Source organism: Rhipicephalus sanguineus, chromosome 5, assembly GCF_013339695.2.
Source record: "Rhipicephalus sanguineus isolate Rsan-2018 chromosome 5, BIME_Rsan_1.4, whole genome shotgun sequence".
NCBI lineage: Eukaryota > Metazoa > Arthropoda > Arachnida > Ixodida > Ixodidae > Rhipicephalus > Rhipicephalus sanguineus.
In genome coordinates this window covers 84,586,284-84,613,638 of record NC_051180.1, presented here as the reverse complement: position 1 = coordinate 84,613,638, position 27,355 = coordinate 84,586,284, and positions in this window count along the sequence as shown.

Sequence of the window (27,355 nt, the reverse complement as noted above, 5' to 3'; positions counted from 1 at the left end):
CGTATGTAAGTCAAACTTACATCCACGAGATATTTTAAATGGCTGTCGTGTGAAAGCCGCGAGACGCAAAGAAACCCCATTTTTGCATTCTTCAGACTTCGTAACGAAGCATCACGCAAGGGAATCTTCGATAACGACACTATAGGAGCATCAGAATTTTCGCGAAAGGTGCCGTACGCGTTCGAGCACATAGAACAGTACAGTGTTTACGATGAAATATCATGGCGCCGACACAAGCAAAAAGAAAAAAAAAATAGCGAGAAAGAGAAGTTCGGCTGTTCGTAGACGTTCACGGGCTTGTTTTTGTCGAGATCGCGCGAGCGCCACCACGTGACTGTGCTCTACCAATAGGGAGGCGCTGACGTCATCACCTGCCCTCCCTAGAGAACTGTGGCAGATATATAAAAGAATGTCACTGTCGTTAGTTTTATTCAAGTAGCTTAGTAGCAGCAGTATCAGCTTGAGAAGCGTAATTCAGCCACCGTTAATTGTTTCGCTCGGCGTTGTTTCTAAAGCAGTACCTTGTACCTTGAGATATACGATACATTATTGAAAGTATCGGAAATATAGATACAAATACTCGTCTTGCGAGACGTATCGCGATACAGACACAAGATACCCAAAGAGCATCTAAAATAGTATCTAAGATACATGTATCTTCGATAATGCCCAGCACTGGTACGTCTTTATCATTACCCATATCTCACGCCCGGCTGTTCTCATTTTGTAACGCGGCAGGAGCGCTGTTCTTATTACGGGGCTGTAAAACAAAGCGATGCGTTTCTTCGGCCAGGGAGTGTTAGATAGGGCAATCCAAATATTTTTTTTTCTTTCTACATTTTTTTCTTGATACTGGCTACCTCATAGCGAGCTTGTTTGAGGGCTCTGGTTCCCGATGCGCGCAGCGACCTAGTGACGCGTCACTTTTCATATTTCGCGGGCTTTCTTGATCAAAGGGGGAAAATGAGCATGCAATTAGCACGTTGTTGAAAATAGCGCAGTTAGATGCCATTTGAACATGCTTAGATACGCCTCATTGACATTTTGACAATTGGGTGAGTACTTGTCGAGTTACACATTTAATTGTGACTAATTAATTAAACCTCATTAATTAAAAAAAATACCAGTGGCTACTCCAGTGTACTAGGAACAATATGCAGCAGGTGTGCTTCGCGTAACGCCGTTCCTCTTTTTTTTAATCGTGCTGCGTGACAGCTAGGACACCCTGTATATATTCTGAGCTTTCGGCCGGGGACCGGCCTTGGTCAGCTGCCAGCTCGTAAAAAGATCACGTGCTACGTGACGCCAACAGGCAGAAAAGGAGTGTTCGAAATTTGCCGCCATGGCTGCGATCGGCGCTGACTAACACTCCCAGGTTTAATTGCACGTATATACACCATAAAGTGGACGGAGGGGGGGGGGTATGACCGCCGCCGTAGGTCAGTGGTAGAGCATCGGACGCGTTTTTCGAAGGTCACAGGTTCGTTCCCTGGCGGCGGCAAGTTATCTTTTCGTCCACTTTACTTTCTTCACATTTATATCCTAATTACTACAAATATCCCCTATACTTTCCTTGGCATTATTCTCGGTTAGCTCTCATTAATATTGTGTCTAAAAAACAAAAACGAGACCTTACACGTTATCTTCCTTCCTTTATCGAAGATGATATTTTTACATTGCATGCGGGTTTAAGTACAGATTCCCGCAACACATGCACAGATTCACCGACCGTCGCGATTCGTTGGAACGTGACAAGGTGAGGGGCCAGAACAACAACAGCAGCATAAAAAGGTCAGAGAGAGATAGAGGAAGAGACGTACATACTGACACACACAGAGTCGCAATTTGTTAGAACTTGACATGAGGCGGGGTCAGAACACACACACAAACAAGAAATAAATAAGAAACAGAGAGGGCGAAAGAAACGGGGCTACGTGTGCGGTTCGAGGGGAGAAAAAACGCCAGGCCTGCGCTAAAACCGCAGCACAGTCACAGCGAAAGCTGGAAGAGCGGCGTTTCTAGAGCCCGTTAAGCTCTCTTGGGGCTACAATACAAGTACACTAGAAAGGTACCCACTACGCCATAAATCACAATTTTTGTGAAGTTTGGAAGCACCTACTAAGCCATTATTCGTCATTCTGCGGAGAAGTGAGGCACCAGCTACACGTCTGTAAGGCATTATGTGCACTTTGTTCACGCGATGACTGATGACGATGAAGAATTATGGCTCAGCCCTTTGTAATGGGTTGGAACCTTTAAACGGCCCACCAGTTATGTAATTTGCATTGGGTGACGCCCGGTCGCTATTTCCCTCTCCCGTCATGCTGTATAACATACGTTGACGTGGGAAAGAGACGGGGGGGGGGGGGGGGGGGCGAAGAACTTTACTGAGACCCGGAGGAAATGGATCATACGCTTATGGGCTTCCTTGGCAACCAATACAAGTGCCCTTGCGAGGAACCCACTACGCTATAAATCATTGTAATTTTACTGAGACCCAGAGGAAGTGTATCATGCGCTTATGGGCTTCCTTGGCAACGAATCCAAGTGCACTTGCGAAGAACCCACTACGCCATAAATAATTGTAATTTTTGAGAAGTAGGCCAGCAGGCACTCTGCCATTTTTTGTCATTCTACGGAGAGCGTTGGTACCTGCTAAACCCATGTAAGGCATTATGCGCACTTTGTTGATGCTGTGCCTGATGATGAAGAATTATGGCAGGGTCCTTTGTAATGGGTTGGAAGCATTCAACAAACTGCTCGTTGCGCAATTCGCATTGTGTGACGCCTGGTTACAGAATTCGCGTTGTGCTACGCTTGCTGCTTATTTTACTCTTCTACCACGCTATATTGCATATGCTAATCTGGTTCCTTCCCGATATGAAGCCTGTATAGGACCTTTTAGCAAAGCAGTTTCAAGCACCGGCATGGCTCAGAGGTTGAGTACTGGGCTCCCACGCAGAGGACCCAGGTTCGAACCTCGTTCCATGCTGGAATTTTTTCTTATTTTAAGTTTTTTTTCTTATTTCGAGCGATACTGGTTACGGACACCGGCGGCGGCGGCGGCGGCGGACAACTACGGCGCCAAAAACGGCCGGTGAAATGATCTCATAACAGCTTTCGCTGTAAAACGAACAAGTGACAAAGGCAAGAATGGAATTACCGCGCTAAAAGGGGAGAACTGTTCCTTCGGGATGACAGAGGAATATGGCTACGGACGCCGGATGTAAACGCACAGGGCGTGTTTGTTCAGCGTGTTATCTTGTAGAAGCTCGTCGAAAGTCGTTAAGTGCGTGCCCACCCGTGCGCCTGAGGGGATGGGGTTTGGTGTGGGTGTTGAAGTCGACCGCTTACCTCGGAGGCCTTGCCGGCGCTGGGGGCAATCATCAAGGACCGCCCGGAAAGTCAAGGATGCGGCTCACCGGGGCACAATATTGAGAACAGATGCAGGATAGGCGGAACGCATGAGTACATGAGATGTTTATTTACATATATTATATATATATATATATATATATATATATATATATATATATATATATATATATATATATATATATATATATATATATATATATATATATATATATATATATATATATATATATATATATATATATATTGCCGCGAGTCTTATTTCATGCGTTGAAGCTTCACCCACAAAGACTGTGGGCAACGCGCTGCGCAAGCCTCGCCGTGATGTGTAGGAAGCTTCGCGATTGTTTTGGAACAATCCGTTAAGATTACGCGCGGCACGAGAATGTTCCAGCTTTGTCGAGAGATAACGCCGCCAACAGCGATATCGCTGGAAAGTTCGATAGCGCCTGTATAAAAGCCGACGCGCTTGACTGCTTGTCAGTTGATCGACGGTCGACGCCCCGTTCGCCGCTATTATTGTACAGCGTGTATTGCTGTAGTTTGACTATCAGTTTCCCGGCCACAAGTTCGGCCAAATAAACAGTTTATATCGGACGTGCTGACTGCTGTCTTCGTCGACGTCACGACCCCGTGACATCTGGTGGAGGTGCTGCTTCATGATCCGTACGCCACCGCGGAGCGCTGACCCAAGCCCAAGCCGCGAAGAAGACGACTCTAAGGACAACCCGGATCCTCGAACCAGCCGCCGGCAGAAGGGACTACAACCAGAATACGGGCTCCTTCCCGAAAACGCCAGGCAGCCGAAGACCGTCACATCGACCACCGAGACGATGACAGACCCCCTGCCACCTACAACGGTAGTGATGCAACAGCCAAGGGAGCCACCGACTTTCCGTGGATCGTCGTTTGAAGACCCGGAGAGCTGGCTGGAGACGTACGAGCGAGTCGCCACCTTCAACCATTGGGACACTGAGGAGCAGCTGCGCCACGTCTACTTCTACTTAGAAGACGCCGCGAAAACGTGGTTCGAAAACCATGAATCGAGCCTTCAATCCTGGGACCTCTTTCGGACGACGTTCCTCAATACCTTCGCGAGCATCGTCCGCAAGGAAAAGGCCGCTGCTTTGCTGGAGACAAGAGCACAGCTACCGAATGAGACGGTCACTATCTACACGGAAGAGATGACGCGACTTTTCCGCCTGGCCGATGCTGCCATGCCTGAGGATAAAAAGGTCCGCTTCCTTATGCGGGGAGTGAAACAAGACCTCTTTGCAGGATTGGTGCGGAACCCACCGAAAACTGTCACCGAATTCCTAAAGGAAGCCACAACAATTCAAAAATCCCTCGAGATTAGGACGAAGCAATACAACCGCTCAACCCTGTCGACAGGCCACACCGAAGCGCACTCGCTAGGCACCGACGACCTACGGGAAACCATCAGAGCGATAGTGCGGGAGGAGCTGCGCAAGCTGTTGCCTTCAGCGCAGCCTCAGGTGGATTCGATCGCCGACATGGTCCGCGAGGAAATCCAGCAGTCGCTGGGCACCCCCGATGCAGCGCAGCCGCAGCTGCAAGCAATGAACTATGCTGCAGCAGCCCGACGCAACGCCCCCGCTCCTCGTCCACGTCAAGACGCCGCGTCGCCGCAGCAGTTCCGCCGCCAGACGCCGCCGCCGCCACCACCACCGACACCCTACCGTCCTCCTGTCGCCCAGCGCAATGCCCCGCGCTACGCGCCAAGGAAGACCGACGTTTGGCGCGCCCCTGACAACCGCCCGCTTTGCTACCACTGCGGGGAGGCCGGCCATACGTACCGTCGCTGCCAGTACCGTCAGATGGGGCTGCGCGGATTCCCCGTCAACGCGCCGCGCCCGCAGCCAGGCGAACGGCCTCTCGACAGCGACGACTACCTCACAAGCACACAGTGGCAAGAACGACGATCTTCCCGCTCACCGTCGCCCGGCCGCTACATGTCATCGCACCGCTGGCAGTACACTGGCCCAAACCGGGGCCGGTCGCCTAGTCCATATCCGGGAAACTAAGGGCAGCAACCGGTGGAGGTGCGGTTGCTGAACGACGAAATCCTGAAGATCCTCCGCCGTCGACGACGACACCGCGACGAAGTTCCGAGCCCCCGCCGCATGCCGAACGACGTCGACGTCCTGAAGACGAAACTTTGCGACCGGAAGCAGACCTGACGACGCAACGCGGAAGCAGCGGTGCAAACCGACGTAGCCGTGACCCGACGCCGCGACGTAACCGCAACGCAAGACGGCGGACTAGCGACCTCGACGTTCTGATCGACGGCCACAACATCACCGCTCTCGTCGATACTGGAGCCGACTATTCCGTCATCAATGGGCCGTTCGCAGCAAAGTTGAAGAAAGTTAGGACTGCTTGGGAAGGCCCCGAGATCCGGACCGCTGGAGGCCATCTAATAACGCCGATTGGTGTCTGCACGGCGAGAGTCACTATGAACAACCGGACTTATCCTGCGAGCTTTGTAATCCTACAAAACTGCTCCGGGGATGTGATACTTGGAATGGACTTCCTAAGTGACCACGGCGCCGTCATCGACTTAAGAACCAGGTCGATAACCCTATCGTCGGAGAAAGCGACACCGCCGGATACGAACCTATGTCAACATGCCCTGAACGTGCTCGAGGATCAAGTCACCATTCCTCCTAGATCCAGCATCATAATTCCCGTCGGCACCGAAACAGCTGAATGCATCGAAGGTGTCATCGAGAGCGATCAGGGTTTGCTGCTAGACCGTGACATTTGCGTCGCAAGAGGCATTGCTCGGCTGTATGAAGGGAAAGGAAGCGTGATGCTAACGAATTTCAGCCAAGAATACAGACACCTGAGCAGGGGCACGACGATTGCGTTCATCGAAAAAATCTTGGCTGTCAGCGATGCGTTTGCCTTTTCAGATTCTGACGAAGCTACAACGACAACCGCAATGCCTGAGCCATCCTTCGACGTAAACCCAAGCCTTCCCGCCCGCCAACACCATCAGCTCCGATGCCTTCTGAAGAAATATAAGGACTGTTTCTCGTCGTCATCACGGGTCCGGCAAACGCCCCTTGCTAAACACCGTATCATAACGGAAGAAAATGCTCGACCACTCCGTCAGAGTCCCTACCGGGTTTCGACGCGAGAAAGGGACGCCGTTAAGAAGCAAGTCGACGAAATGCTACGCGATGACATCATCCAGCCGTCCAAGAGTCCGTGGGCGTCTCCCGTAGTGTTAGTGAGGAAGAAGGATGGAACCCTACGTTTCTGCGTCGATTATCGTCGCCTGAACAAAATCACGAAGAAGGACGTGTACCCTCTTCCACGGATAGACGACGCCCTGGATCGACTCCACAACGCGAAGTACTTTTCGTCGATGGACCTCTAGACCGGCTACTGGCAAATCGAAGTCGACGAGAGAGACCGAGAAAAGACGGCCTTTATAACACCAGACGGCCTCTTCGAGTTCAAGGTCATGCCCTTCGGTCTTTGTTCGGCACCTGCGACATTCCAACGTGTTATGGACACAGTGCTGGCTGGCTTGAAGTGGCAGACGTGCCTCGTGTACTTGGACGACGTCGTTGTGTTTGCCTCAAGCTTCGACGAACACCTCCGGCGCCTTGAAGCTGTACTTGAAACAATCAAGACCTCCTGCCTCACTTTGAAGCCTGAAAAGTGCCGCTTCGCGTACGAGGAGCTCTTGTTTTTGGGTCACGTTATCAGCAGGGATGGTGTTCGTCCAGACCCGCGGAAAACAGCTGCCATCGCTGCCTTCCCGCCACCCAGCGACACCAAATCCGTGCGCCGTTTTCTCGGCTTGTGCGCCTACTACAGGCGCTTCGTCAAGGAATTTTCACGAATCGCCGAGCCGCTAACTCACCTCACGAAGACCGACGTGCCATTCAAGTGGGAAACGGCGCAAATCGAAGCATTTGAAGAACTGAAACGACGCCTTCAGATGCCTCCGATACTAGCGCATTTCGATGAATACGCCGATACGGAAATCCACACCGACGCAAGCAGCGTGGGACTCGGCGCAGTCCTTGTGCAGAAGAGTGCCGGGCAGGAAAGGGTCATCAGTTATGCTAGCCGGTCGCTATCAAAGGCAGAAACGAACTATTCCACAACGGAAAAGGAGTGCCTAGCGATCATCTGGGCTACATCCAAGTTTCGCCCCTACCTCTACGGCAGGCCCTTCAAAGTTGTGAGCGACCACCACGCATTGTGTTGGCTAGCTAACTTGAAGGACCCTTCAGGTCGGCTCGCACGGTGGAGCCTACGACTTCAAGAATTCGACATTACCGTCGTTTACAAATCCGGAAAGAAACACTCCGACGCCGACTGCTTGTCTCGCGCCCCCGTCGACCCACCACCGCCCGACGACCACGATGATGACAGCTTCTTGGGAGCCATAAGTACCGACGACTTAGCCGAACAACAGCGAGCCGACCCGGAGCTGAAGAGTCTAGTTGAATACCTGGAGGGCAGGACCATCGTCGTCCCAAAAGTATTCAGGCGAGGGTTGGCATCATTTTCCTTGAAACACAACGTCCTCGTAAAGAAGAACTTCTCTCCTGCCCGAGCCAGCTACCTTGTCGTTATACCTTCAGGACTGCGACCAGAAATCCTGCATGCCCTGCACGACGACCCGACGGCTGGACACCTCGGACTTTCCCGCACGCTCGCACGAGTACAGGAAAAGTACTACTGGCCGCGCCTTGCCGCCGACGTCACTCGCTACGTCAGGACGTGCCGAGACTGTCAGCGACGAAAGACACCGCCCACAAGACCAGCAGGCTTCCTTCAGCCGATCGAGCCTCCTCGGCGACCATTCCAGCAGATCGGGATGGACCTCCTGGGGCCGTTCCCAACGTCGACTTGTGGAAATAAATGGATCGTCTTGGCCACCGACTACCTCACCCGCTACGCCGGCGTAAGCTCGTAAAAAGACCACGTGCTACGTGACGCCAAAAAGGCAGAAAAAGAGTGTTCCACACTCACCGCCATAGCTGCGATTGGCGCTGACTAACACTCCTAGGTTTAAATGCACATATATGCCCTATAATGTGGACGGCGGGATGACCGCCGCCGTAGCTCAGTGGTAGAGCATCAGACGCGTTATTCGAAGGTCGCAGTTTCGGTCCCTGCCGGCGGCAAGTTATCTTTTCGTCCACTTTACTTTCTTCACATTTATATTCCAAATATTAGAAATAACATCTCCTGTACTTTCCTTGGCATTATTGTCTGTTTGTTCTCATTACGTTTACATGTTGTTTAACGTAACTATTGGCCTCGAGGCCCACCACTGGAAACGCCGGCGCCACCGTCGGCGTGACGTTCTTGGCAGGATCACGTGGTCTCAGCGGCCGCGTCGGCTGCTTGTGGAGCGCTGCCGTGGGCTTTGAAAACGAGTTTCAAGTACCACATGCGCTGCGATCTGTTCAAGTACGGAAGTTTTCTCGCATTTTCTGCTCAAGTGAGACCATTTTAATAGAGTTGCTGCCTCCGAAGGCGAAGAACATGGGGCTCTACCGCTCGGTGCCGCAGTACCGGGCTTACGCAACGGAGCCCAGTGTCAGCCTGCACCGGTAACCGCGGGACAAGAAACTGCGTGAAGCATGGGCTGTAAAGCTAAGAACCGGCAAGTAGCCATCGGCTACGAGTCTTGTGTGCAACAAGCACTTCCGCGACGAAGACTTTCGTTACTGCGTCGGGCTTGCGATGTTCGGTGAGTAGCAGACAGTGCGCACTGAGGCGATGGCTCACGCGCGCTTACCGCCGGCAAATGATGCTTATCTGCCACAGGATGGAAAAGGCGCTACCTTTTACCACGTCCGATACCATCTCAGAACCCTCCCGTGCGACCTCAGCATCCACAAAATCGGCTGCAGATGGGCAAGTCATTGTTTAGATACGTTGAATTAAAAAACTCACAGGGTCCCTTATGCATTCGCCAAAGATGACTAGAAGGCGAAAGCCATCTTCTTCTTCTTGTCAGTCGATGTATTGATTCTCCCGCGCCCCCCTTCAAAAGCGTTCTGCACCTAACGCGGTTTTGCATGGCCTCCGTGACCGAGCACGGAGGCAATGCAAAGCGACCATGACTTTGAATATGTTATCATGTGATGTCACGTTATGTGACGTCATAATGACGCTACATACTCGCGATATGTGACGTCATGATGACGTCATATGATAACGCCATCACCGATTACGGAGGCAATGCAAAAGGGCCATGTCGTGTGAATACGTCCATCATGTGACATCACGTTATGTCACGTCATGGTGATGTCATAATGAAGTTACAACTTTAGGAGGTCTGTGACGTGATGATGACGTCATACGTTGACCTCATCACGTGACGATTATTTTTTGCGTCACTCGTCTTGACGCCGCGACGGTCAATCTTCCCGTTTGAAGAGGCATCTGGCTTTCGCCTTCATAAGCTACGCGACGTTTGCTAGTTGCTAGTGGACGTACATAGCGAGAGAGTCAAATGCTGCGGCTGTGTGCTGCATTTATGTTGGAAATAACATTTTTTCAGTCAAGCTTGCGTTCCCCTGACGGAAACACTATGTCCCAAATTTATTTGTGTCACTCAAACTGACGTTGGGCCTCTCCAATACCATGTGTTTTCTTGGAGCCTCATTCAAACGCGGGAAAGGTGCCACCCTGTTGGCGTTAAAGGGACACTAAAGGCAAATAACAATTTATGTCAGAGTGAAAGCTCAATGTATGACAACGTCTAAAACGGCAATATTATCAACAGCAGTGCCCTACTTACCGAGAAATTAAGCTAAATGTATCACATGATGAGCGCCACGAGTGGGACATTTTCGAAGTGATCCCGATGACGTATGACAGTCTGCCTACAATAAATCACTAGTAATCAAACTAGCAGCAAAAAAAAAAAATCACAGCATATCCACGGAGTGAATGATGATGAGTGGGCGAAGCTGCGGAGGTTCTTCGGTAAACCGTGAATCATCCGTTAATTCTGCCCAGCACATCATCACCGACGTGAGATCGGGCGCGTTTATACTAAAGGTTCGATGAGTTATGACGACTTGCAGCTCACTTTAATTTTACATGTACGCTGTGAATTTTCATTGTTTAGAAAACCATTTTTCGTTAAGCAGCTGGCGTCTTTTCGTTTTGCTTTAGAAACATCTGGCGTTCTTTCGTTTTGCTTTTACAAAACATCTGGCATCTTTCGTTGGTTTATTTCATCAATCAACGGCGTTTTGAACAAAATTTTTATTGTTTAATCACGCACAGGAGGAATCTCACCAGGCACTACCTTGGAGGTAAAAAATGGCTGCTAATGGGAATGAGAGACAGAAGAAGTCGGCTTTTAGCTAACACTTACACTCCTACTTCTACTAACGTTTCCTACTGGAACATGCCAATGGCTGCTAATGGGGAATGAGAGACAGAAGAATTCGGCTTTTAGTTAACGCGCACGCTGCGAATTTTTTATTGTTCAACAACGCACAGGAAAAATCTCCCACCGGCACCACCTTGGTGGTCAAAGCGTAAGACTGGTTACGCACTACGACTATACTACGACTACGACTACGAGGGACGAACGGGTGCCGCCTTAAAGGGCCCCTCACCAGGCCACATAGCAAATTTTAGTTAGACGCTGAAAGTTGTTGTGTGCCGAATGAAGAGCAGTATGCCGCAAGAATATTTCAAATCGGTTCATTACGAGCTGGTAAAAACAATAATTTGTAGCGGCGCGAAATCACGATGCGAGGAGGCGAGTTTCAAACCCTTGCCACTCGCCCCGTGTAGCCTTCGCAAGCCAAATTCCTTCCCTGCCCTCTTCACTTGACACATACGCATGAACACGTCATGCGCATGCATGGTCACGTGCGCATGACGTGCCCGACCTAGCCCGAGCCAGCGCCCTCTAGAATATTCTAGGTGGCATTGCCCGAGCACGCGAGCGGCGTTGCACGGCCGCTACCTTTTTTTTTTTATGTAGCGGCCATGGGCGTTTTGTCGGCGTTCTTTGTGGTGTACTGCCGGTTTCTGCGGTACGAGCATGAAAGTTGAGACATTAGTACGGGCATGAGAGGGGCGGTATCATGAGCCAGTGCCGCATTAACGTTTACTTGGACGCGGTAGAATAAACGAGCATAATAAGTGCTCGAACGCGCCAGAACATTACTTTCGTTTCCAGGGCTGGCGTCTGCTCGATGCGCTAACCGCGGGTACCCGAACGCATGGGAAAGGGAGGCACATTAGTCCCGCATCTCGCTGCAATTCACGAAAAAAAAAATGAAAAAGACGCACACATTCTCTTTGTGTGTCTCATTATTTCTCTCAAGTTTTATTAAACTATTCAAGCAAAAAATTACACAAACACACATGTCGTGTCAAATAATTATCGCAGCGTCACGTGCTACTGTTGGCAACGTCAGAGCACAGTCGTCTACGTAGAGGAGCGACGTCACAGCACTACCATTTACGTAGGGCCATTTTCTCACGTACGTCATCCCCTTATTCTCTAAAGCACGCGCCCGCGATAGGAAGGGCAAGCAGCGTTCACCTTGAAATTTGACCCATTTCCGCGGCGCGTAGCGTTGCAAATTTTGGCAGACGTGATTGTGAACGCCCAGTGTATGCATTACACTCGTTAGCTCAAAATTGTCAAACCTGGTGAGGGGCCCTTTAAGGAGCTTCGCCCCTAAAAGAACATCTGCAGCGTTGCCATGGGGAACGGCGCGCGTGGTTCAAAGGTTCCGTTTTTGCCGAACTGCGCTTTGCCCGGCGCCCTGCTTCGCTCACGCGGCCCCGTCTCAGTGGTAGTTTCGGGATTGCGTACTGCCGCGTGTGTTTTGCGCGCTCGTTAAGTCGCTCTGACAGAAAGTTCGACAAATGCCGCATGCAACGACGCCGGCACTACGAGCCCTCAGCAGCATACCGCACTCATCGGTGCTCAAGTCGCTGAATTGGAGCCCAGCGTCGCGAGCCAATGTCTCGTTGTCAAGTTCTCCATCTACATCCATTGTGGCGATTGCGGCAAGTTTCGGTGGCTTCTGTGGCCGTTGTTGCTGCTGTGGGTCCCGCTACTTTCGCTCTGCTTGCTACTTGTGTCGGCGGCCGCGCAGTAAAGGCGGGAAGCGTTGAGCACAGTAGCAGTGGCGTATGAAAGTCGGATTTCAGGCGGGTGATTTGAAGTGCGCTAACGCGATGTGGACCACTAAACGTGATTTTATTTCAAAATAAGCACTTCCTTGGCGTAAATGTAGCACTAGGAGGTTTCTGGACCGCTATTTCAACAATCAACGTCGACTTAATATTTGCCTTTAGTGTCCCTTTAAACACGACACTGCTGCCAAAATTGCTGGGGTACTCGTCAAATATTTACTATCTTGTTTTTCGGCTGCTGGTTGCTGCAATAACTTCTATTTTATTCACCGCTATTTCGAGTTCACGTGGGTACTAGTTCACAGCCGACGTTTGCAGAACAAGTCCGGCGAACGTTACTGTATTTTCTGTCTTTTCCTTGACGTTGCATGCTACTACCATGCTCGGTCTCGTAGGCTATATATGTATACTTCTCCTTCCACCAGCAATCTCAAAGTGATGAAGCTTTGGTCTATGAATTTGTTAATGACAGAGAGCGGCAAGTTCACTGGAATGCAAATGGAACGATAATTAAGGAGCATTAAAAAAGGCGTCGCATTTGCTCACGTTTTGTGTGAGCACCAAACGAAACGAATGCGCTGAATAAAGAAACAGAAGCAGCGGCATTTGCCCGCTGAGAAGGCCAATCAATACGCTGTGCGCGACAACTTGTCAAATGACATTGAAACCTACACGAATTTAGACAAAAAAAAAACTGAATCGTCGGGACGGCACATCACAAAGTTGCCATGCGCACCGAAGCCGTAGTTGTAACGAAATTGTTCTTGAACTGCTCTGATAGCGTCCGCACAACAGTATAGTTGTTTGTGTACTCACAAATTCTCATATTCTGCGGCCTAAAGTTCACAGCGCGGTGCCAAAACGTGCTCGCAGCAAGAGCGAAGCCATCAGTACGAGCATACATGCAGACGCTCATACATGCAGAGGCACCGTCAGTCGTCGCGAACCCGTGCGATCGCTGGCTTGAGTCTTCTTTCTGTTATGCTTCGTTTGGTTATACAGGCATTCTACTCTAACGAGATATTTCACATATTTTGCACTCAGCGAGTGACTACCTTTCACGCAAGAAGTCGGTTCAGGTGTCTCCAACGCGATGACCGCGTGAAGCGGGTGCTCGGTTTTCTGCAGAGAGACAGCGACTGTAGACTATCTTGTGCTTTCTGTTCGTCGACAATTATTATTTTGACAGGAAAGAACATATTTCTTTTCGAAAGTACCTACAGAAATGTCCCGGAGGGCTTCCGCGAGGTGATTTTGTAGAGCGCCGACAGCAAAACCTATGGGGCGCGCGCCGGCGGCATCCTGCCTAGCACGCAATAGAGGCGCGTCCAATAGAGGGCGACTCCTTAACTCCTCGCCGCCAATAGAACCAAATATTTAACAAGTGGTTAACCGCGACTGAATGAAATCAATGGAGTAAGATTTACCGTCATGTGGCGCTCATTATATTATTTTTATGTTGCGCTTAATTGGATTATTGACTGAGGTCAATTATGCAGCATTTTAATATTTATTTAGGACCAAGTGGGTGCCATCACGTCGTAGAGAGAATCCAAACGACCGGTCCAATTTTTGTGGCGACGTATATGCTGCGTGGTGATTTCTTTTTTCCTATTTTAAAAGAAAGCGCACGAAATATCAAATGAAACTACGTGACTGCGCCGCTCGTGTACTACCGTACTGCAGCGCTCTCAGACGTGCTTCGAGCAAAACAACCGGCGCGCGAACTTACAGCACATCGAGGACGACGGCGTTTCCTTGCCGTGTGTGGTCGTCAGAAATGTTGACGCACTGTGAAGCGAATGCATAAAGACGCGGCCGGTCATTTCGACATGGTCCACGAGCCAGCCACACTCTCGAAGACCAGCGCCAGCTGGTAGCGAGGGCTGTTGACGCGGCGAAAGCCTATGGTTTCCTGGAATGGGGAGACCACCCCAAAGACGATGCCTAAATGAAAACCAAATAAAGAGGTTTATTCTCTCTCTCTATCCACGCGCCGGTTCTTTCGCTCGAAGAGCGTTTGAGAGCGCTGCAGTACGGCAGCGCACGAGGGCAGTCACGGTGTCTTGTTTCGCGGGCTTTCTTTAAATGGAATGCGATAATAATATCTGAGGTTTAACGTCCCAAAACCACGATATGATTATGAGAGACGCCGTAGTGGAGGGCTCCGGAAATTTCCACCACCTGGGGTTCTTCAACGTGCACCTAAATCTAAGACCGTGGCGGGGCTAAATGGGATGCAAACAGAGGACAGCAAGAATAGCACTCATGCTGACAATCAAAATGTGATCAAAATAAACCCTTGAATAATTGAACAGGAAAAAAAATCACAGCATATCCACGGAGTGAATGATGATGAGTGGGCGATGCTGCGGAGGTTCATCGGTAAACCGTGAATCTTCCGTTAATTCTGCCCAGTACATCATCACCGTAGGAGAGGGGAAACATCTGGCGTCTTTCGTTAAGCAGCTGGCGTCTTTTCGTTTTGCTTTAGAAACATCTGGCGTCTTTTCGTTTTGCTTTTAGAAAACATCTGGCGTCTTTCGTTGGTTTATTTCATCAATCAACGGCGTTTTGAACAAAATTTTTATTGTTTAATCACGCACAGGAGAAATCTCACCAAGCACTTCCTTGGAGGTAAACAATGGCTGCTAATGGGAATGAGAGACAGAAGAAGTCGGCTTTTAGCTAACACTTACACTTCTACTTCTAGTAAAGTTTCCTACTGGAACATGCCAATGGCTGCTAATGGGGAATGAGAGACAGAAGAATTCGGCTTTTAGTTAACGCGCACGCTGCGAATTTTTATTGTTCAACAACGCACAGGAGAAATCTCCCACCGGCACCACTTGGAGGTCAAGATCTGGTACTAGAGGTAAGACTGGTTACGCGCTACGACGGGACGAACGGGTGCCGCTTTAAGGAGCTTCGCCCCTAAAACATAGATACAGTACGCCAAGGGATCTTATGTTACGAAAGTGCTTGTTCTACGGCATCTAGCGTCAGCACCGGTAGAGCGACAGTTTTTTATAATCTCATTAGCATATAAGTCAGTCTCATCGTATGTAAGTCAAACTTACATCCACGAGATATTTTAAATGGCTGTCGTGTGAAAGCCGCGAGACGCAAAGAAACCCCATTTTGCATTCTTCAGACTTCGTAACGAAGCATCACGCAAGGGAATCTTCGATAACGACACTATAGGAGCATCAGAATTTTCGCGAAAGGTGCCGTACGCGTTCGAGCACATAGAACAGTACAGTTGTTTACGATGAAATATCATGGCGCCGACACAAGCAAAAAGAAAAAAAAAATAGCGAGAAAGAGAAGTTCGGCTGTTCGTAGACGTTCACGGGCTTGTTTTTGTCGAGATCGCGCGAGCGCCACCACGTGACTGTGCTCTACCAATAGGGAGGCGCTGACGTCATCACCTGCCCTCCCTAGAGAACTGTGGCAGATATATAAAAGAATGTCACTGTCGTTAGTTTTATTCAAGTAGCTTAGTAGCAGCAGTATCAGCTTGAGAAGCGTAATTCAGCCACCGTTAATTGTTTCGCTCGGCGTTGTTTCTAAAGCAGTACCTTGTACCTTGAGATATACGATACATTATTGAAAGTATCGGAAATATAGATACAAATACTCGTCTTGCGAGACGTATCGCGATACAGACACAAGATACCCAAAGAGTATCTAAAATAGTATCTAAGATACATGTATCTTCGATAATGCCCAGCACTGGTACGTCTTTATCATTACCCATATCTCACGCCCGGCTGTTCTCATTTTGTAACGCGGCAGGAGCGCTGTTCTTATTACGGGGCTGTAAAACAAAGCGATGCGTTTCTTCGGCCAGGGAGTGTTAGATAGGGCAATCCAAATATTTTTTTTCTTTCTACATTTTTTTCTTGATACTGGCTACCTCATAGCGAGCTTGTTTGAGGGCTCTGGTTCCCGATGCGCGCAGCGACCTAGTGACGCGTCACTTTTCATATTTCGCGGGCTTTCTTGATCAAAGGGGGAAAATGAGCATGCAATTAGCACGTTGTTGAAAATAGCGCAGTTAGATGCCATTTGAACATGCTTAGATACGCCTCATTGACATTTTGACAATTGGGTGAGTACTTGTCGAGTTACACATTTAATTGTGACTAATTAATTAAACCTCATTAATTAAAAAAAATACCAGTGGCTACTCCAGTGTACTAGGAACAATATGCAGTAGGTGTGCTTCGCGTAACGCCGTTCCTCTTTTTTTTTAATCGTGCTCCGTGACAGCTAGGACACCCTGTATATATTCTGAGCTTTCGGCCGGGGACCGGCCTTGGTCAGCTGCCAGCTCGTAAAAAGATCACGTGCTACGTGACGCCAACAGGCAGAAAAGGAGTGTTCGAAATTTGCCGCCATGGCTGCGATCGGCGCTGACTAACACTCCCAGGTTTAATTGCACGTATATACACCATAAAGTGGACGGAGGGGGGGGGGGGTATGACCGCCGCCGTAGGTCAGTGGTAGAGCATCGGACGCGTTTTTCGAAGGTCACAGGTTCGTTCCCTGGCGGCGGCAAGTTATCTTTTCGTCCACTTTACTTTCTTCACATTTATATCCTAATTACTACAAATATCCCCTATACTTTCCTTGGCATCATTCTCGGTTAGCTCTCATTAATATTGTGTCTAAAAAACCAAAACGAGACCTTACACGTTATCTTCCTTCCTTTATCGAAGATGATATTTTTACATTGCATGCGGGTTTAAGTACAGATTCCCGCAACACATGCACAGATTCACCGACCGTCGCGATTCGTTGGAACGTGACAAGGTGAGGGGCCAGAACAACAACAGCAGCATAAAAGGTCAGAGAGAGATAGAGGAAGAGACGTACATACTGACACACACAGAGTCGCAATTTGTTAGAACTTGACATGAGGCGGGGTCAGAACACACACACAAACAAGAAATAAATAAGAAACAGAGAGGGCGAAAGAAACGGGGCTACGTGTGCGGTTCGAGGGGAGGAAAAAACGCCAGGCCTGCGCTAAAACCGCAGCACAGTCACAGCGAAAGCTGGAAGAGCGGCGTTTCTAGAGCCCGTTAAGCTCTCTTGGGGCTACAATACAAGTACACTAGAAAGGTACCCACTACGCCATAAATCACAATTTTTGTGAAGTTTGGAAGCACCTACTAAGCCATTATTCGTCATTCTGCGGAGAAGTGAGGCACCAGCTACACGTCTGTAAGGCATTATGTGCACTTTGTTCACGCGATGACTGATGACGATGAAGAATTATGGCTCAGCCCTTTGTAATGGGTTGGAACCTTTAAACGGCCCACCAGTTATGTAATTTGCATTGGGTGACGCCCGGTCGCTATTTCCCTCTCCCGTCATGCTGTATAACATACGTTGACGTGGGAAAGAGACGGGGGGGGGGGGCGAAGAACTTTACTGAGACCCGGAGGAAATGGATCATACGCTTATGGGCTTCCTTGGCAACCAATACAAGTGCCCTTGCGAGGAACCCACTACGCTATAAATCATTGTAATTTTACTGAGACCCAGAGGAAGTGTATCATGCGCTTATGGGCTTCCTTGGCAACGAATCCAAGTGCACTTGCGAAGAACCCACTACGCCATAAATAATTGTAATTTTTTAGAAGTAGGCCAGCAGGCACTCTGCCATTTTTTGTCATTCTACGGAGAGCGTTGGTACCTGCTAAACCCATGTAAGGCATTATGCGCACTTTGTTGATGCTGTGCCTGATGATGAAGAATTATGGCAGGGTCCTTTGTAATGGGTTGGAAGCATTCAACAAACTGCTCGTTGCGCAATTCGCATTGTGTGACGCCTGGTTACAGAATTCGCGTTGTGCTACGCTTGCTGCTTATTTTACTCTTCTACCACGCTATATTGCATATGCTAATCTGGTTCCTTCCCGATATGAAGCCTGTATAGGACCTTTTAGCAAAGCAGTTTCAAGCACCGGCATGGCTCAGAGGTTGAGTACTGGGCTCCCACGCAGAGGGCCCAGGTTCGAACCTCGTTCCATCCTGGAATTTTTTCTTATTAAGTTTTTTTTCTTATTTCGAGCGATACTGGTTACGGACACCGGCGGCGGCGGCGGCGGCGGCGGCGGCGGACAACTACGGCGCCAAAAACGGCCGGTGAAATGATCTCATAACAGCTTTCGCTGTAAAACGAACAAGTGACAAAGGCAAGAATGGAATTACCGCGCTAAAAGGGGAGAACTGTTCCTTCGGGATGACAGAGGAATATGGCTACGGACGCCGGATGTAAACGCACAGGGCGTGTTTGTTCAGCGTGTTATCTTGTAGAAGCTCGTCGAAAGTCGTTAAGTGCGTGCCCACCCGTGCGCCTGAGGGGATGGGGTTTGGTGTGGGTGTTGAAGTCGACCGCTTACCTCGGAGGCCTTGCCGGCGCTGGGGGCAATCATCAAGGACCGCCCGGAAAGTCAAGGATGCGGCTCACCGGGGCACAATATTGAGAACAGATGCAGGATAGGCGGAACGCATGAGTACATGAGATGTTTATTTGCATATATATATATATATATATATATATATATATATATATATATATATTATATATATATATATATATTGTGATGACGAAGAGCGGCACCGAGGCCCTGGCGCGCGGGCAGCTAGAGCGAGGTAGAGAAAGACGAGGACAGAAGAATAGAACAGCCGGCCCGCAGCAAGGGTGCTGTCTCTGTCTTTTCTTCCTTACAATGGCGCAGCCTCCGACGTCAATCGAACCTTGAAGCGGAAGCCACGTGTCCTCGAGGGTCGTCAGCAGCGCGGGTCTATCCATCCAAGGAACGCCGTCCACGCTTCCTTTATCATGGACTCCACGACTCGACCGCTGCTGCCGCTACTTATCGAATCATCCGCGGACGGCGTCCATGCCTCTTCGGTGGTTCCAGCGTGCGGCCTTCCAGGAACCTTGCTACCACTTTCGCCTGAGAATGTGCACGGGCTCTTGTCGTCTGGGAACGTCGCGTACACTTCCCGCGGCACGCATCCCGTGCCCTTCCAACGCGCGACTCTTTCAACGCGTGAGCATCCAACGGACGCCGTTCAGGCTTCCTTGGACGTGGATGTTGCCATCGGGAGTACCGCTACCACAGCATATTCCGGGGACCTGAATCCTCGCTCCTTGTGCACCTCATCCGACAGCGCCGCGGAGCTGTTGCGTACCATCGCACAACTCCGCGTCGAGATTAACACCTGGATAGCGCGGTGCTCCGAGCTGTATCCTGCCGCTATCCCATCATTGTGCACAATGAATGCCCTGTTTGCTGCAGCTGCCTCACAAGGCCTTGAATCCTGCTCAGTCCAGAACCGTAGAGAGCTCCGGTGTGCCCTGACACAGCTCGCATCTCAACTGGGCTCCTTGGCGTCGGCATACTCCAGATTTTCGTCTGCTGTCCCACCGTCGCCGGCTATCTGTGAGTTGCCGGAGTTCTGCGGCTTCCAGAACGACGCCAAGAAGTGGGTGGCGACCGCGAACGCGATCGGAGCTCGCGAGTGCTGGACTGATCAACAAAAGTGGTCCGTGGCCATAGACCGCCTTCGGGACGGTGCCGCGGCGTGGCACAGGTACGAAGGCGTCAGGCAGCAATGCTGGGCCGAGTGGAGCACCAGGCTCATAGCTGCCTTTGGACCGATTGATCACCACCTCAGTACCACCACCCAGTCGAACCTCACTGCTACCGAGGATGGAGCTCTGAAGGGGCACCACCTCGAGGAGGCTGCGACTGTGCATTGCAGCTCACCCACAGACAGTGCCTCAACCTGCCCTGGGACAAGCACACAACTGAGACCAGGCCTACCACCTGAAGTCACGGACTCGGCGTCGGTATCCAACGCCATAACATCCCTGCCGGTGGCCGAGAGCGTTTTCCGTCCACATCTGTTGGAAAAGCCACCCCCATGCTCGTCGTCGCTCGACCATTTGGAGGCACCGACACTTACAGTACTGGACGCTCTACCATGCAACGAGCCGTGCTTTTCCGTCGCTTCAAACGCGATCCTCTCTGCCCAGACGAAGGCGGATCTGCGTACCTCACAGCATGCACTGGCAGAACGCGAGAATGCTTCCAACTTGCTGCGAGACGTCTCTCCAGAAGCCGCCAATGAGCCTGACACGGCGGAGATCGACCTGCCTGTGCAGCACAAGTCTTCTGCTGTTGGAACGGCTTCTTGCGAGGATGCCCCTGCTGCGCGCAGCGCGTCTTCAAGAAAAGCTGACTTCGGAACGGCGGGGTGGTGCTCCACAGCAACAACGCTGCAAAAGTACAAGCGGTGGTCAACGCGTGAACTGAGCTTCCCGTTGCCACAGACGTCTAGTAAGAGACCCAGACGCCCCTCGAACCACTGCAAAAAACGCAGATGGCCTCGTTCGGTGCAGCAAGTGGCGCTACAGGGCCCACCACGTCCTGCCCTGTTCTGCCAACTCCGACGGGATAAACGTGCGAACTACATACGACCACATTATATCAACCAGGGTCGCCCGCCAGAGCACGCTGAGGCACCTTCTCAAGCCAAGTGGCCGCGGGGCCTGGACCGACCACCGCCATGCAGCCAGTTTCGCCGAACTGAGATATTTATGACTCATCCACACGCCAAGTCGCAGCGTGGCCGGGAGCGACCACCGCTATTCAACGAGTGTCGCCCACCAGAGGCGCTTCTGGCAAGTCTCCCAACCAACTTGCAGCGTGGTCGGGACCGACCACCGCGATGCAGCCAACACCGCCCACCAGAGACATTGTCGACTGTTCCGCGCGCTCGCAGTCATGGCCGAGTGTGATGACGAAGAGCGGCACCGAGGCCCTGGCGCGCGGGCAGCTAGAGCGAGGTAGAGAAAGACGAGGACAGAAGAATATAGAACAGCTGGCCCAGGAACGGGTGCTGTCTCTGTGTCTCGTTCATTACAATATATATATATATATATATATATATATATATATATATATATATATATATATTGTGGGCATTTATCAGGCACTTCTTTATCATCTGTACATTATCATCATCACATGGTGTTCTTTATCATCTTCGCTTGTGGGGACACATCTTGAGATTGTTCTGTGCCTTGGATGTGATCGGTTCACCGAGTCGCGAAGGCCCATTAAAAGGCGTGTCAGCTGCTACGTCACAAGTGGTGGAGGGTGCTCATCGGTTCCCCGTCCTCTACTCGCCCGCTTTCCCCCTGGAGCTTCGTTCAGGTCGCCGTTTGTGCCAGTTGTCCACCAGCATGCCGCAGGACGAACCCTCAGGCACTTCTTCATCTACATCTTCCGCTACGGCTGCCGCAGCTTCTCCATCTTGGATCGTCAACGGGCCCTATCGCGAGCCCCATTTATTCGCTGGACTTCGCAATGAAGATGTGGAGGATTGGCTCGACCAATATAACATAGTGAGTGCTGCGAACCATTGGGACGACCCGCACAAGCTCCGCCACGTCTCCTTCTACCTCACAGGCGTGGCGAAGACTTGGTTTTTCAACCACCAGATTGACTTTCCCGACTGGAGCACTTTCAAGGAGCATCTCCGACAAGTGTTTGGTACTCCAGCAGTGCGAGCCGCCGTTGCGAAGAAAACACTGGAAACTCGCAAACAAGAACTCGGCGAGTCTTATACCTCGTATATAGAGGATGTCCTTTCTCTCTGTCGTCGCGTCAACGCTTCCATGGTAGAATCAGACAAAGTGCGTCACCTCCTGAAAGGCATTGGGACTGTTGCCTTCAATGCTTTGGCAATAAAGGACCCGACTACCGTCGCTGATATTGTAGCTACGTGCCAGCGCCTGGACGAGCTCGAATCCGCACGGTTGCAGCCGGACACCCCTCATAACAACCCGACTGCCGATCCCTCGTTGCGCGCGATGATCCGCGCCATCATACGAGAAGAACTGCAGTCGCTCGGCTTTTCAACAGGTGCGGTCCCTTCTCCCGCCTCCAGTACCAATTTGCGTGACGTTGTTAAGGAGGAGTTGGCGGCTATGACTGGTGCTGCGTATACAGACCCTCTCGTCCCTAGGCCACAACCAACATACGCGCAAGTGGCCGCAGTTACCCCAGCCGTCGTTCCATCGATTCCACCGAAGCCGACGCCAGCCCACCTGGCTTCAATATCTCCCAGCATACATAACCAGCCCTACTATCCACCGTGGCGACCGACGCGACCTACCTGCTACTACTGCGGATATCGTGGACACATCGCACGTTTCTGTCGCAAGCGTCAGCAAGATGAACGCCGCGGGTTTGACACTTACGAACGGGACGACTTTTCCACTGGGTCCACTTTCCAGCGCCGTCCTTATGCTACGTATCCTGGCCGCTCTCCCTCTCCACCTGCAACGTCCGAGACGGCTCCGAGCTACCGTCCTGCCAGGCGCCGCTCGCCGTCACCCCTTCGTCGCTCTACGTCACCACTTCGACCAGCTTCTCATTTCGCCGACCGTCGCCCGGAAAACTAAATTATGCAGCTTTTGGAGGAAAAGCTGCATCTAGCGAAATGAGAGAAATTCCTCCAGCGCGTCCCCATAATATGGTCTCTGTTTTGGTAGAAGGCATAGAAGTGGAAGCATTGATAGACACTGGTGCAAGTTTGTCTGTTATTCACCGTGATTTGTGTTCGCGTCTCCGCAAAGTTACTACTCCCTACGATGGACCGACGCTGCTAGCTGCCCAAGGAGACGCCATTCGACCTTCCGCCATGTGCACTGTTCGTGTCTATATTGATGGAGTTCTGCATTATGTACAATTCGCAGTGCTTAGTTCGTGTGCCCAGCAGCTCATATTAGGATGGGATTTTCTGTCAACGGCGTCCGCTACCATCTGCTGCCGGCAACGTGTTCTTCACATGACTGATACCACCTATTCGCTTCACGCAGATGACACACCACTTCGCTTTCTTGCTGCAGAAGACACCGAGCTACCGCCACGCAGTCAACGAATTGTCGCCATCACGTCTGATGCCATTGACCATGGTGACGTGTTCGTACAACCATCTGCACGCTGTCTCACCAGAGGGATCGCGTTTGCATCAGGGCTGGTCCGTTTCGACAATGGATCCGCATTTGTTTGCGCAACAAACCCGACATCCGAAGGAATTCTGATTCCTAAGGGCATAACATTGGCTTGCGTCGCTATATCAGAGCCTCTCTCTGTTGTTCCTCTTCGAGCGGTTACCCCTGAAAATCACTCTGTTGGACGTTCCGTTTCAATCTCCACTCTCGAAGCTGCCATCAGCTCCGACCTGACCCCTTCGCAGTCCCAACAGTTGATCGCCTTGCTGACCAAGCATCAAGCTTCGTTTGATTCGCATTCCCCTGTATTAGGACAGACATGCGTCACCACGCATCGGATCGAAACTGATGGTAGATCCATCATTCGTCGTCGACCATACCGCGTATCTCTCGCCGAACGGAAGGTCATCGAAGAAAACGTTGACGACATGTTGCGACGGAAGATAATACGCCCCTCCGCTAGTCCTTGGTCATCTCCCGTCGTCCTAGTTCGAAAAAAAAGACGGTTCTGTGCGGTTCTGCGTAGATTACCGGGCGCTAAACAAGATCACGCGCAAGGATGTATACCCTATGCCACGTATAGACGACGCCTTGGATTCGCTACAGGGGGCCGAGTACTTCTCGAGTCTCGATCTACGTTCGGGATACTGGCAGATACCGATGCATGAGGAAGATAAAGAAAAAAACGGCGTTTTCGACACCAGATGGTCTTTACGAGTTCAATGTAATGCCCTTCGGCCTGTGCAATGCTCCCGCAACTTTCGAACGCATGATTGACACCGTTCTGCGTGGTCTGAAGTGGAAGACTTGCCTGTGCTATTTGGACGATATTGTTGTTTTCTCGTCAACCTTCTCTCAACACATACAACGTTTGGACGAAGTGCTGACGTGTCTTGCTAATGCTGGCCTTCAGCTGAACACGAAAAAGTGCCATTTTGCCAGCAAGGCAATTAAGGTCTTAGGCCACATTGTGAGTAAGGACGGCATTCGTCCTGATCCCGATAAGGTTTCGGCGGTTCTTCACTTCCCTCGTCCCGAAAGGACCAAAGATTTACGCAGTTTCCTTGGCCTCGCTTCCTACTTCCGCCGATTCATACGAGACTTCGCCTCAATAGCGGCACCTTTGCACAAATTACTCGGTTCTGGTGTTCCCTTTGACTGGTCTCCCGAATGTGAAACGGCGTTTAGCCATCTGAAAAACGCCCTCACGTCCGAACCAGTACTGCGCCATTTTGATGAAACTGCACCCACACTCTTGCATACTGACGCTAGTGGTCACGGCATCGGTGCTATTCTACTGCAGCGAGATCAGTCATCACGTGAGAGGGTCGTCGCGTATGCAAGCCGCGTACTGACCAACGCCGAGAAGAATTACACTATAACTGAGCAAGAGTGTCTAGCTGTCGTTTGGTCGGTGCAGAAGTTTCGACCTTATCTACATGGCCGTCATTTTACCATCGTTACAGACCACCATGCGCTATGTTGGCTTTCCACACTGAAGAACTTATCAGGACGCCTTGGTCGCTGGATTATACGTCTGCAAGAATACGACTTCACTATTATCTACAAGTGTGGTAAAAAGCAGCAGGACGCAGATGCGCTTTCTCGCTGCCCACTTCCTACGGCACCGTGCACTGGTTCCGCTACTCATTTCAGCGATGAACGCTCGGAGGCCCCTTCCATGTCTGTCTCTTCCTTGGCCGCTCTTGACCAGATTTTTCCTGACGACCACGGCTCGATGATATCTCATCAACTCGCCGACTCTTACTGTCGACGCATCATAGACTGCCTTCAGGGAAATTCACGGCCGTCTAATGCCCGCCTTCGTCGCCAGCTGACGCAGTTCAAGCTCGATAACCACGTCCTTTACCGTCATATCTATCACCCAGAAGGGCGACGCTGGGTGCCCGTTCTGCCTCGCTCTCTTCGCGCTGATATTCTTAAGGCCTGTCACGACGACATGACTGCTGGTCACCTTGGTTTCCAGAAAACGTATGACCGCATTAAAGGTCGCTTCTATTGGCCTGGTCTATCCACCAGTGTAGCGAAGTACGTCGCTTCCTGCAATCTTTGTCAGCGCCGCAAGCTCCCGACATCACCTCAAAGCGGTGAGCTGCAACCACTTCCGTGTCCGTCGGCACCATTCGAAGTCGTTGGAATCGATCTGTATGGTCCTCTTCCCACGACTCCCACTGGTCATCGATGGGTAGTGACAGCTGTCGACCACTTGACACGTTACGCCGAAACAGCCTGCGTGACTTCAGCATCGGCTTCTGAAGTGGCTGCATTTATGCTTCAAGCCTTAATACTCCGTCACGGTGCTCCTCGTGTCATTCTGAGCGACCGTGGGAAAGCTTTCCTTTCACAAATTGTTGAGGAATTGCTCAGAGCATCCGGTACCACCCACAAGACAACCTCCAGCTATCACCCCCAAACCAACGGGCTAACTGAGCGATTTCATCGCACACTATCCGACATGATAGCCATGTACATTGAGCCCTACCACACAAACTGGGACGCACTTTTGCCATTCGTTACTTTTGCCTATAATACCGCCGTACAACGCACAACTGGCTACGCGCCATTCTACCTTGTCTATGGCCGATCGCCATCTTCCCTCCTTGACGTCTCTTTCTTGACCGCCCCTGTCACTCCATCTGCATCCTCCACTGAACAATATGTGTCCCGCATCCTCCACTGTCGCCAGCTCGCCCGAGTGAACACTGAAGCAAGACAACAGCACCGCAAGAATCTCCATGACGCATCTCACAGCGCTGTGTTCTTCCGCCCCGGCGACGAGGTGCTACTCCGGACACCAGTTCGCACTCCTGGCTTGTGCGACAAATTTCAATTTCGGTTTCTTGGCCCATACACAGTCTTGGAGCAGACCTCTCCGGTCAATTATCGTGTCGAACCTGTTATTGCTCCAACTGACCGGCGCCGTCGCGGTACCGAGATTGTGCATGTCTCTCGTATGAAGCCTTTCACAAGGCGGTCTCCGCACCTTTAAGTTGCGGCCAGGATGGCCGCTTGCACGCAGGGGAAATTAGTGTGGGCATTTATCAGGCACTTCTTTATCATCTGTACATTATCATCATCACATGGTGTTCTTTATCATCTTCGCTTGTGGGGACACATCTTGAGATTGTTCTGTGCCTTGGATGTGATCGGTTCACCGAGTCGCGAAGGCCCATTAAAAGGCGTGTCAGCTGCTACGTCACAATATATATATATATATATATATATATATATATATATATATATATATATATATATATATATTGCCGCGAGTCTTATTTCATGCGTTGAAGCTTCACCCACAAAGACTGTGGGCAACGCGCTGCGCAAGCCTCGCCGTGATGTGTAGGAAGCTTCGCGATTGTTTTGGAACAATCCGTTAAGATTACGCGCGGCACGAGAATGTTCCAGCTTTGTCGAGAGATAACGCCGCCAACAGCGATATCGCTGGAAAGTTCGATAGCGCCTGTATAAAAGCCGACGCGCTTGACTGCTTGTCAGTTGATCGACGGTCGACGCCCCGTTCGCCGCTATTATTGTACAGCGTGTATTGCTGTAGTTTGACTATCAGTTTCCCGGCCACAAGTTCGGCCAAATAAACAGTTTATATCGGACGTGCTGACTGCTGTCTTCGTCGACGTCACGACCCCGTGACATCTGGTGGAGGTGCTGCTTCATGATCCGTACGCCACCGCGGAGCGCTGACCCAAGCCCAAGCCGCGAAGAAGACGACTC